This window comes from Galleria mellonella, unplaced genomic scaffold (genome assembly GCF_026898425.1).
Source record: "Galleria mellonella isolate WM207_F2 unplaced genomic scaffold, CSIRO_AGI_GalMel_v1 utg87, whole genome shotgun sequence".
Taxonomy (NCBI): Eukaryota; Metazoa; Arthropoda; class Insecta; order Lepidoptera; family Pyralidae; genus Galleria; species Galleria mellonella.
Window position 1 is genome coordinate 738539 of NW_026442166.1, and position 13408 is coordinate 751946.

Genomic DNA, 13408 nt, shown 5'->3' on the forward strand with positions numbered 1-13408 from the left:
AGTCTAACAATTCTTTTGTTGCCGGAAACCCTTGCTAACCTCGACCTAAAGTAATAATGTATCGCAAATACAATTGTCATGTCACATAGGTGTCTAAGTGGCATTGTCGTCCAATCACTGTTCCGAGCAATTGCTTTAATATCGTCTACCTACGGCTAGTTTATACGTCTCTAGTCACTAGCAAATATCGCACTTTATCACCATGTGGTAAAGACGTCATCGTATGACAAGTAAACGCGGTGATCGGATTTTGAAGAATAGGCATTTTGCAAATCTGTCGCTGTTGCGCTATGTCCGGAACTGGAAGAAAGGAACAACTATAGCTGGCCGTGTGGTTCCGATACTTCCTGTCCCGTAGGTGTTGTAAGAAGCGACTAAGGCAAACTAACGGTCGAGAGATTCCTCTTAAAACATCATCAAAGGTCTAAATGCAGTCGCCAATCCGCCTGCCAAGCGTGACCACTACTGGCAAAATCTCTTATGAGGGAGGCCTGTGTTTAGCAATGTACAATTAACGGTTGATATGACGATAGACTTGGATAATCATCATCATCATATTAGCTGTTAATTGTCCATTGTTGAACATAGGGTTCCCCCTATTGGGGGGTTTTCTTGCACTTTGATAATACCTATGAAAAATATCCGATATAATAATTTCGTATTACCCTGTTTTTCTTCCAAAACTGATCTGATTTTGATTATATTCTCAATTATTATATAAGGAGACCTATGGTTTCAAATTTTTTGGCATTTCACTTCAGCCATGAAAGTTGAGGAAATTTCATAATATTTGAAAATGTTTATTATTGATGATGATTAACGTTTGAAAAAAAAGAAAGACATGCACGGCGTGACAGGGATAGACAGATACAAATTGTATTGTGAAAAAAAAATTAGTTGTCACTATCCTAAAAGAAAACAGGGGAATACGTTTGTGTAGAATAAACCATTTAAAGTACTTACACGTAAATATGTAGTCATAGTTATATGGATTCTATGAATTTGGTAAAGAAGCAATTATGCTCCATTCTCACCTGTCACCATTCACTGGTATCTCGCCAGTGTAAGCAGGGTTACTATTAACTATGATTGATTAAGAAAGCTCTACCCCTTCAGTTGTAAATACTTAAATATATTTACAAACTACATGTATCTCGGGGCTTTACCCGTATATATAAAATACCCTATGTGCTAAGATATAACCAACTCGTTTACCGAATTTTGTTCAAATCCGTTCAGCAGTTTTTGCGTGAAACAAGAACGAACATTTATCTATTTATTCATATATCCATAATTACGAACTTTCGCATCCTTATTAATATTACAAATGTGAAAGTATTACGCAAGAGATTTATCGAGCAAGAACGAATGGAGATGTTGGTAGGGGCCGCCCTAGACGGACGTATGTTGACCAAATAGGCGATGTGTTGAAGAAGGGCCAAATTGAAAGTACCCGTAACCGGCGAGCGTGTATGAAAAGATTGATGAATGTGGAAGAAGCGAAAGAGGTTTATTTGAATCGAAGCATTTGGTGTTCCATTGTTTCTGCCTACCCTAATGGGAGACAGGCATGACAGATATGTATGTATGTGAAAGTGAGTTGTTTGTTTGTTACCTTATAATGGTTAACAGCTTAATCAGTTTCACGTGTTTTATGGGATGGAGAATGTACCCGAGAGAGACTTTGTAGAAAAGTTGTTTGTTTGGGCACCTCTGTCCCATTCGTGTTTCTACCGTGAAACAGTTGTGTTTGCATGGTTGTGTTTCGGTTTGAAGGGTGATATGGCAGTGAATTTACAGGGTACAGAGGAATAACACCCGACTCCTCAAAAATGGCAACGCATGGGAGTATCATGGGCGGAACAGTATACTCGGTTATGTCCATGGTATTGCTCATGTCTATAGGCGACGGTTATCAGTTTCCCTTAGGTGGATCGTCAGCTTGTTTGCTATTCTAAGTTGTATAAAAAAATGGAGAAGGATATAAGCTACTTTTTATCTCGGTCAATAAATATATGTCGGTCACGCGGACGAAGTCACGGACAAAAACTAGTATTATAATGATACTAATGTGCTATGTGATCTTGTCGTAGAATGTGCTACCCTTTTCTTTCCTGAGGGTGATTAAAAAAGGGGGAAAAGATATATTATTAGATATTTTATATTTATTATTTATTGATTAGTAGCTTTGGATATTTTTACTTGGGCTTGTTTGATGCATAGTTACATATTGTATAGACCAAATTTGATGCGGTAAACCGACAAAACTGCAGTAAAAACCTCGTAGAAACATAATTGCCGTAACAGGCATTTGAGCGGAGAATTCACTACGGGTTTAAGCTTAAATACTCTTATAATATGACTGACTTTAAATGTGATGTAAACTTCATCTTCATATGCTATCTAGAAGTAATTTATTTAATTGGATTTCTTACTTCTTAAATTTATGTGTACCAAGTAGCGGAGAAGAAGCTAGTCGTAAAGACTTCAAAAATGATGTTTATGCAGATACATGTTTGATACTCTTTCATGTAAAAACAACTAAATGGATTTGAATTAAAATTTGGACACATGTTATATCCTAATTTAGGACATGGGATATATAATGTACTGATTCACGTGAGCGATGTCGAGGGATATAGGTAGTTCGAAATTTATTATTTCAGCCGTTAACTGTCCACTGCTGAATACAATGCCTTTTTCATAAGGTGAGTTTTGCCAGCAGTTGCCACACTTGGCAGGAGGGTTGGCAACCGCAGTTAGACTTTTAGAGATATTTAAAGAGTGACGCTGCTGCCCATCCCTCGATCTCCATTAGTCGACTCTTACGACACCCACGGGAAAGGAAGGGGTGGCCTATTCCATGCCGGGACCGACATGGTCACACGAGCCGAATCGCCAGTATAATACAAGAATCCCTTGTAAGTAATGTGAAAGCTTAAAGCTTTAATCAGACTAGTAGTATTGATGATCAAAGTTTCTTAATTAAGTATATTCGGTACTTCCTTCTACGTTAGATAGGATCCACGAAATTCAACTTGGTTTTGTCTTAGACACGGATTAGGTGTTTAGGTATAAATTACTTTGACTTATGTTATCGTTATTAGGTAATACTCGTAAAAATGCTGTTTACTTACGACCAATTACAAAAAGGAGGACCTCATATCGGTTGTTTTATTTTACGTTTTTTTTAATGTATGCTAATGAAATGGTAACCCCGCCTGCCCTGTCGGTATACACTGGCGGGGCACCAGTGACGATGAAAAAAGATGAATAAGGATGAAAAGGCAGGTTAGTTAGCCCATTGTAACGAATTGAACGATAAATTAGTCAAGATAGTTTCCAGGGGGAACCGCATGGAGATTGACCTGATAGAGTATATTGATAGCAATGGGGACTACCCTTCCCCTTACTAATAATCGCTTCCCCCCATTATTTTATGTTTGTCACCTTATAACTCTGTCAGTCATGAACCGATTTGGAAAATTTTGTTTTATCTGAAAGACAGACACTTTACTTACAGATTAGTCTAATAGAAATATAATCTAAATCGATTTAGTAGTTTAGTTAATAAATCAAAATAACTGGTTTTGCCACAATCGAAGATAGTTTTTCTTGTGGAATACTATCTTATTTACAGAAATTTAGATAAGTTTAACCAGAGGGAGTCTTTGTACAAAAGTCGATTGCTTGGGTACCTCTGTCCCATTCGTGTTTCAACCGTAAAGCAGTTGTGTTTGCATGGCTGTGTTTCGCTTTGAAGGATGGGATATGGCGTGAATTTACTGGGTACTGAGGAATAACATCTGAGTCCTCAGGAATGGCAATGCATGGGGGGTATCATGGGCGAAACAGTATACTCTGTTAGGTCTATGGTACTGCTCATGTCTATAGGCGACGGTTACCACTTTACACGTTACCATCAGGTGGGCCGTCAGCTTGACTTTGACATAATTTTAAAAATACTGTTACCTTTTGTCCTTCATTGTTCCAATATAAAGTATACAATTCCCTATTAATAATTTTTTCCTTTCTAATAATCACTTTATATATTCGACGATTTACAATAGCAAGTCACAGTAAAGGCATCAGTCGAGTTCCTTTCCTGTTCTTCCGAGTTGATATTGCATTCCCAATAGGCGGTAGGGTCATAAAAAATTACTGTTACAAAATGGATGTAATTAAATTTATTTGAATGAAAAATATTCTTATTGTTATTGATGTCACGTTAGACATATTACGCCGACCCCAAATATTAGTTGGAATAAGGGTAGAAAGATGATGATGATTGGCGTCAGATTTTTTTTCTCAAAGAAAGTAACGTAAAGTATATATATTTTGATTATTTATATATAATTATCTATTTTAGCTACTATATTATACCATATGAGCCAATAAATGTCTACTGCTGACTTTAAGCCTCTCCTATATGGGGGGGGGGGGGAATTTGCCAATAATTGACACATTTAGCATGCGGGTTGGCAACTGCAGTAAAGCTTTTGATGTTTTAAGAGGGACGCTGTTGCCTATACGTCGACTATTAAGTTTACTTAGTCGCCTTTTACAATGCCCATGAGAAAGGAAGGGGTGGCCCATTCTATGCCAGTATTACTCGGCAATTTTATTATTACGATATTTTAGCTACACTTCCCTTTAAATATGTATATGTGGATATGTTTTAAAAGGCAAATTATTCACGTATTTGCCACATACGAGTAGTACATATGTACGTGACTGTTCACGTAGTAGTCATAACACTATGCAGTTTATGGTGTTTACACGGCTGAGCAACGGAGTTAACTAAGGCTAGTCAGATTTTTATATATTTTTTATTGTATTTGTAAATTATGTAATACATTTATAAATATACGTAGATAATACATTTATAAATATTATCTATAAACAAGGGTTGACTTATCTCTGAAAGAGATCTTTTCCAGTCAACACAATACAGTTGGGAAGCATGTCGTTAGCGGCAGCTAGAGGTTTTGAGGGAGACTTTGTATAAAAGTAGTTTGTTTGGGTACCTCTGCCCCATTCCTGTTTCAACTGTGAAGCAGTTGTGTTTGCAAGGCTGTGTTTCGGTTTGAAGGTTGGGATATGGCGTAAATTTACAGGGTACAGAGGAATAACTCTTTAGTCCTCAGGAATGGTAACGCATGGGAGTTATCATGGGCGAAAGAGTAAACACTGTTATGTCCATGATACTGTTCATGTCTATAGGCGACGGTTACCACTTTCCATCTGGTGGGCCGTCAGTTTGTTTGCTATTCTAAGTTGTATAAAAAAAAGACAACAGATTATACTGTTTCACTCATGATACTTCCCATGCGTTGACATTTCTGAGGACTCAGGTGTTATTCTTCTGTACCCTGTAAATTCACTGCCATATCCCACTCTTTAAACCGAAACACAACTGTTTCACGGTAGAAACATGAATGGGACAGAGGTTGCCAAGAAAGTGACTTTTGTACAGTCTCCCTCTGGTGAACATAATTTTTTTCTTTATTAATTAGACTTTTGTATAAGTAGATATGTGAATCTGTGCGTAGCTGGAATGAGTTGCTATTTATTTTATAATATTTTATTACTCTCATACATTATACATGAGACTATGTAAGAAATAATATTTTTTGTTACTAGGTGTTTCTTTAATTTTTAAATAAGCTGTATTTCCATATTTCAACTATGAATACAAAATGTGACTTTTTGTTATTAGTTTTTTGTTATAATTGCTCTTACTTTTTGTTATCACTTTATTAGAAGTATCATTAAACTTTTTGTAGGATAAATTGTAGTTTTTATACTCATTGGTAATATTTTTTGTCGACATCATCTCATATTTTGCATATTACAATAATATTTAAATTTTCCTTAACGATTATTTAATTTAAACATTGTTTTGTTAGATCTATTATGTATCTAGTGTTTTGTCCTTTAGAAGGCAATGCAATAAACTGAATTGTGGTCATTTTGTGTTATTGTGGCGCACCCAAAAAAGACTATGCTTCTTTATTATATATATATATATATATATATATATATATATACGAGGTCTGTCCGGAAAGTTCGTATAAAAGTGTTCTGGAATGCGAGAAAGAGGAGTGGGGAGGCCAGGTAAGCGCAGGACCCCTTCCTTATGTCCCTAACAATGCTTCAGTTCTGGTCTGACCGCCGTGCGGTGCGAACTGGCTTGTCACGCCATCTGTGAAGTTACCTCTTAACGAAACCCCGTCGGCATGGAGCCCGCTTCCGTTGAAGAGCAGCGCGTCGTAATCAAGTTTCTCTCGAAACTCGGCAAGAATGGCCGTGAAATTTTTGCCGATCTCAGAACAGTTTATGGGGATGATGCTGTGAAGGAACCAACCGTCCACAAGTGGCTAAAAAGATTCAGAGAGGGCCGAGAAAGCGTTCAAGATGACCCACGTTCAGGACGTCCTTCCACTTCACATTCCGACGAAAACGTGGAAAGAATTCGAACTTGTGTTAATGGGGACCGTCGTTTAACGGTCAGACAGTCGTGTGGCACGAGTTCGTCCAGAATTGGCGCGAGAGGGGCGTTGGATTCTTCACCACGACAATGCCCCTGCCCACACCTCTCTTGTTGTCCGTGAGTTTTTGAGTAAAAATTCCATTACGGTGACCGAACACCCCCCCCTATTCACCGGATTTGGCCCCGTGTGACTTCTTCTTGTTCCCAAAAACCAAATTGGTACTTCGGGGGCGGCATTTGGGGGACATAAATGAGATAAAAAAAGCTACGACGGGGCAGCTGAGAAACCTACAACCAGAGGACTTTCAAGGAGCCTTCTCACAGTGGAAACGGCGTTGGCACAAGTGCATTATGTCACAGGGGGAGTACTTTGAAGGGGATAAAATTGATTTACCTGAATAATTGTAAAATAAAATTTTTAAAAAACTTTTATACGTACTTTCCGGACAAACCTCGTATATATATATATATATATATATATATATATATATATATATATATATATATATATATATATATATATATATATATATATATATATATATATATATATATATATATCTCTTTTTAAATCTCTTCCAGACAACATTTGAGTAGAGGAGAAAAGAAAAAATATTACGTTTTTTATGTATTTTATCTATCTGTGTTTGTTCCTATTTATATATTGTAGTAGCTACAACTAAATTATCTATCTAACAAACCGCTATACTAGCTCGGTTTATATTGCAAAAATAGCACCTCTCTACGCGTGTCAGGATTACTGCGTGATGTATCTAGGACTACCAATTTATTGTGTAGATATATACATAAACATACCTATATTGTTGTCATGACCTTATCCTATTTGGAGCTGGCGTTTGATTTCCTGTACCATTCTTCATTATCAGCCTTCATTCCTGAGTCGACTTTCCTTCTACGCATTATCGTCTTATATACTCATAAGGACCGTAAATATTCGAGATCTACATACATATGCGTTGTTTTTACTAATATTATAAATATGAAAATGAGTTTGTTTATTTGTTTGTTGCCTTTTAACACTGACTCAACGAATCGCATTTTAATACAGACGTGGTGTTTGGGACGTATGCTTCCGACATAAAATGGGCCACCCTTCTTTTTCCCGTATGTGTCTAAGGTGTCTAACTTAATGGTTAAGGGATGGATAGCAGACTCCCTCTTGAAATATCACATAAGACTAACTGCGGTTGTCAACCTGCATTTTTGCATGCCTAGCATGGAAACTACTAGCAGTTGCCCTATTTGGCATGCAAAACTCTTTTTACGGGGAAGTCCTGTGTTCATCAGTGGACAGTTAACGGCTGATATAGTAATAATAAAGGTATTTGCCTTGAATCTTTTTTTTTTATTTTTTATACAACTTAGAATGGCAATGAAGCTGACGGCCCATCTGATAGAAAGTGGTAACCGTCGCCTATAGACATGAGCAGTACCATGGACATAACAGAGTATACTGTTTCGCCCATCATACCCCTTATGCGTTGCCATTCCTGAGGACTCAAGTGTTATTCCTCTGTACCCTGTAAATTATTTCAAATCTCATAACGTTGTTGTCTTGGATGCTTATTGGCGCATTGTATGTACAATATTAGTAGATATCATACCCCGTATTTGTTTGGGATTTTCAATATTACGAAGCGTGTTGTAAAATGCGGTTAGACTTATAAAAACCTACCAATGTATCATAATGTAAAATTATTCCGTCAATACGTTTGTGATGTCAGACATGTGAAGCGTTGCAACGCATTTTGCAGCGTTGCTCTTACTATGTAAGTTACATTACGCAAATGTGTTTTCATTGCGCAATTTTTCCTTACTGAGCTACGTACTAATCCTGCATTCGAATATAAGAGATAGCGGTTATTTTAAATTGGTATTATGAAAGTGAATGAACCAAGAGATGTGTGTAAGGATTGAGGATTTTGCATTTGCTTTTATTCGACTGTGGAAGAAAATATGATAATGTTTTGTCAGATATGTGTTTGTAAATAATTATGTGATAATAGTAGACTAGAAGTAATAGTAGTGTTAGAAGATATATATGCCCAGCAGTGGGATGAAAGAGAGTTTTATTTTGATAGATGTTGTAACGGTTGCTATTAAATAATTAATATATTACTATATTGTTCTGTAGCTATAGGTATTGTTCTATTTACAAATACTTGCTAAAATATTAAGGTTTTGATTGTTGTTTTCAATATTTGTTTTTTTTTCTTTTAATATTTTTAAATGCCGATTATTTAGTTATTTAAAATAAATAGCTGTTAAAGATCTTATAATACTAAAGTAAATATAATGTAATTAATTTAATTTTGGCTGTTTAAAAATTGTACACTGCTGTATCCGCTGACGTTGATGCTCCTTTCCACTTTGGGTTTGCTAGAAGAAAACTCTATCAGAGTTAAGCTCGCCTTGTACTTTTGTTTACCTCTGTCATATTTTTATAACTAATGTGTACAATAAAGTATTAAATCAAATAAATAAAATTTAAAACTATACATTTTTTATACATAATTTTTGTGAATTAATTATTCATAGTAAAAGATAATTGGTTCTTTCTAAAATCAGAGTTGTCGGTGGTTCTCTATCCAGTTACAACATAAAATCCGAGAGGTTCTCTTTTGCTGCACTGTCTGTGTGTGATAATTATAACAAAGTATTCATCTCGTATTGTAGGTGTTCATGGGCGACGGTAGCCGCTTTCCATCACGTGGACCTTCTTAACAATAAAAAAAAAAATCCATATCAAATCATATAATTCATTTATATATTTTCTTATTTCTTTTGTTTATGTCATCTTTATAGCAATATTTTTTTTAAATTTTATTTACATATCTGTCACGCCTGTCTCCCATTATGGTATGTTATACGAGATTCCGTTCATGCTTTTTTTTGAATAAAGCATAAATACTCATAAGACAATAATCCTTCATGGGTTTTTTATTTACTAATTACAATATTGATCTTTGTGTAATTACTGTGAAACCCATATAACAAATATATTATTTGTCACGTATTGTCATGCTTCGTTTGTAGATATATTTTTATGGAGGTAACTAACTCATTTGTACAGTGAAACATAATTAACGTTTATTGCTTTGCAGAGCTCTTAAACATATGCAATAAAGATATGCTGCAACGCCATAATTTAAATGGTAGAAAATATGGTTTGCTTTGGTTTCGCAATTAGTATGTTTAAAGTACTAATTTGGCAAACATTAAACTGGTTGCCTAGCGACCGGTTACTGTAGTGCACACGTGATCTTAAAAAAATTTAATTCCAAGTTCTGCTATCACATAAACGAATAGTTAATTTATTTATTTCGAATTATCCGATTCTAGAATAAGGGCATATGGGTATGCGACCCCGGCCTCCTAAGCTGCTGCAGTGTCCCAGACCTTTCCGCAACTGCAGTGTCCCTCCCCCCTTTCCTTTCCCACATAAGTCCCTTAATCCTCTCATTCAACAATTTCCTTTACACATTTCCAACGTTCCCTTCCTTTTTTCCTCAATCCTTTCCTTCATACCGTAGGTGGCGGAAACCACAAACAAATGCATTCCCAAAGAGGGTTGACGTCAGGCAGGTGGTCGGTCGTAAAACTAAAAACCAAATCTTTTTGTAATATGGATAAAATCATATTACGCTGACCCCGAATGATTGGGATAAGGGTAGGAAGATGTTGAAACGTTTTAGATTAGGTAGTATGATTTCATTGAACAGATGACAGAATATTTAGTAGTGGGGATTAGCAGTCTCATACTATATACGAGTATATATATATATATATACCCTGTCAAGTCCTCTTCGCGGTCACCTTTAGAACTATCGTACTTAATTACTGCTTAATTCGTTACATTTTATCAAGTTATTTCACTTCTCTTGTCGTCTATCAGTCTTGAGTCCTCACCTATCATCCCTTATAGGTACCTTACCTTCAAGCATATTGCCATACATTTTAATCTATTAGATAAAGAACTTATTAGTAAAAAAGCAATTTAATTTTGTCCAAATTAGTATAAAAATGAATATTATATGAATATGAAAATGAAAGGTAATATATAGTTAAATTGATAACGTCCTGTTTTTTAAGTCGGCTGAAAAAATAATCAATGAAATCGGTTCGTAACTAGCGAAAATATTACGTAACTTAAAAATTTATTTACATCGAGAACCTTTTTAAAGTCGGTTCAAAATATTATATCTAGACTATGATTTCGCAATTTGTTTATGGCGCTTATTTGGCGAACATGCAGACCGGTTACCTAGCAACCGGTTGCAGTAGTCCATTTGCATTTGTAATATGTGAGAGTTGGTAGCCCTGTAGAACATTAAAACTGTAGTACATAAACACAACCCTAGCCTACCTAAACTTTTAAAACCTATCAAAATAAATACACAGTGAAAACGTCGGGTTGCACAAATATCATTGAAATTGGTCTCTTTTATTGAAGTCAGTGAAAATAACCTTCAAGAAAAGAGTATATTCCTTTTTAAAAGGCCGGCAGCACACCTGCAATGCCACTGGTGTTGTGGGTGATCATGGGCGGCGGTAGTCACTTACCATCAGGTGAGCCGCATGCTCTAATGCCCTTGCGTTGTAAAAAAAAATATGTTTCATTTAACTTAGTCACTTGACTAGTGTGGTATGATAGCTACCATTATTCATCAGTTGGCATCTGTCAGTGGTTAAAAAGTATATTTGTTATTAGTTGCATCCAGTAGTTTTAAATTTTGAATTGTATTGAAGTATATAAAATATATATGATTATATATATGATTGCCGTGTGGTCTTAGCATAGAATAGGCCATTCTTTCATTTCCGGTAGATGTTGTCAAAGGTAACTGAGGGAACTTTAATACTCGAGGGAAAGGCAGCAGCGTCCCTCTTTAAACATTACCGATCCCTAACTACGGGTGCAAACCTGCCACGCTTGGACTTGCCAACTACTGGTAAATCCCTCAATAGGGGAAGTATTAAGTTAGGCAGTGGACAATTAGTGGCTGATATGATGACGATATAAAGTATTCTCTGTTGTACGTTAGGATATAACCTGCTTGTGCACCAAATTTCATTCAAATCTATTCGGTACTTTTTGCGTGAAAGAGTAACAAATATCCACCCATCTTTACAAACTTTCACATTTAAGGTAGAAAAAAAAAAGAAATATTTTTATTCAAGTAAATTTAGATTGAAGTATTATTGAATAGTCATTTTTTCATTATTCTACCGCCCATTCAGAACGCAATTTTAGTCAAGACGAACGAGTAAACAGCTGTTAACAAATTCAGCTGTTACTTTCTTCAAAAAGTTTAATTATATAAATAATGAATTTGTGTGAATACAAACTACCAAGCAGTATCAGATCATAAAATTTAAACTCTATAATATATAATTAAAACAAATTAATAGAAATAAATCAATTGCAGTGACCGGAGCAAAACAGTCCCTACAGATAGCACTCGTTCACGAGTATGATGGATAAATCAGGTATCATTGCACTCAACAATATCTTAGGGAACTTAATAACCCGGCACTCTAACACCTGTCTAGACATTTTAGTGAGCATGACTTACATGAAGCATCCAACTATGTCATAGTCAAATTAAAATAATTTCATACTACATAGTACATAACAGTTTAGTATCCACACATTACACATATGTTAATTAATAACAAAACCATTACACAGTTATATTTTACGACTATAATAGTTGTATGATATTTCAGGCGTAGCATATTTATTTATTTAAACTTTAATACACAGTAAAATTCTATGTACATTTGGCAGACTTAACACCGGACGGTGTTCTCTACCAGTCAACCATTGGGCAAACCGAAAAAATACGTAAGCGTTGCATTTTTTAATAATAAAAAAATAAATAAAGCAATATTTGATAAATTCATATAATGTAAACATACACATAATATATTAAATAAATATATACATACAACATTATGTATGAACAGTGACCATCACATTCTTAATAATAGTGAAATTGTTTCACCTAAAATTAATAAATAATCAATGACTGATCAAAATTATACGAGCGAAGACCCCGCAGAAGCGAATTTCTTACGAAGACTCCTTAAAAATACATAATGGTACAGTTACGATTGAATATTCAATATTTATTTGAAGTTTTAGGCCGAATCCCTTTGAAGGTCGACACGGATGCGACTCTCTCGTCGAAGTTCTCACGGAAGTCGAAAAGTTTTTGGGACAGTTATATTCGTCAGAAATGTATAATATCTCTCTAAGTATATCCATTTTTAATTCAAGGGTTTTTATTATTAGTATCAATTCCAGTATTTGTGTGAAATAACGATTCGATTCGTATATATTTTTTTACATTACCAACTGTCCAAAAAAGGGTAAATGTAATCAGAGTGTATACATGCACTCGTAATGTAATCTTCTTTATTGTACCATAAATTTTAAATGCTTTAACAGATTTGGATGTATGAGAGCTATCGTTAGGATTCATACATCATCCCAAGTCACATTTAGATAAGAAAATTGTCAGGGCAACTTTTTTTATTATCATCTTGTAGTCTATACACGATATCTCTGTATCTACTTTTATATCTATTTAATATCAAATCAATTATAATTATAAAATTGTTTATTGCCGTAAATGTACATAAAACTAACACAAAGAAAATATGTTTAGTCAGTAATGAGAATATATTAACTCGGTTGACTGGTAGAAAATGCCATCAGGTATTAAGTTTGCCATGTAGACATGTAATATGTGCAAAAGTATAAATAAATAAATACTTAGCGTGGTATTGAATATAATATTGATTCATCGTTATCATCATTATTATATCCGTCGTTAACTATCCACTGCTGAACATAAGCGTCCCTAGACTGCTTTTGCCATTGGGGGT

The 13408-nt window shown here is 35.1% G+C and overlaps 1 protein-coding gene across 4 annotated transcripts in view; it reads left to right on the plus strand.

Annotated features, from left to right (window-relative positions):
* LOC113511506 (uncharacterized) overlaps positions 1 to 13408 on the plus strand; it is a 114331-nt gene that overhangs the window by 21077 nt on the left and 79846 nt on the right. The window contains exon 1 of one of the 4 annotated variants that reach the window (XM_052902019.1): positions 4723 to 4805. The exons of the other annotated variants lie outside the window; for them this stretch is intronic. The gene's annotated coding sequence lies outside the window, so the exon portion shown is untranslated. Of the gene's footprint in view, positions 1 to 4722; positions 4806 to 13408 lie in introns of those variants that run through there. 4 annotated transcript variants of the gene reach the window in all.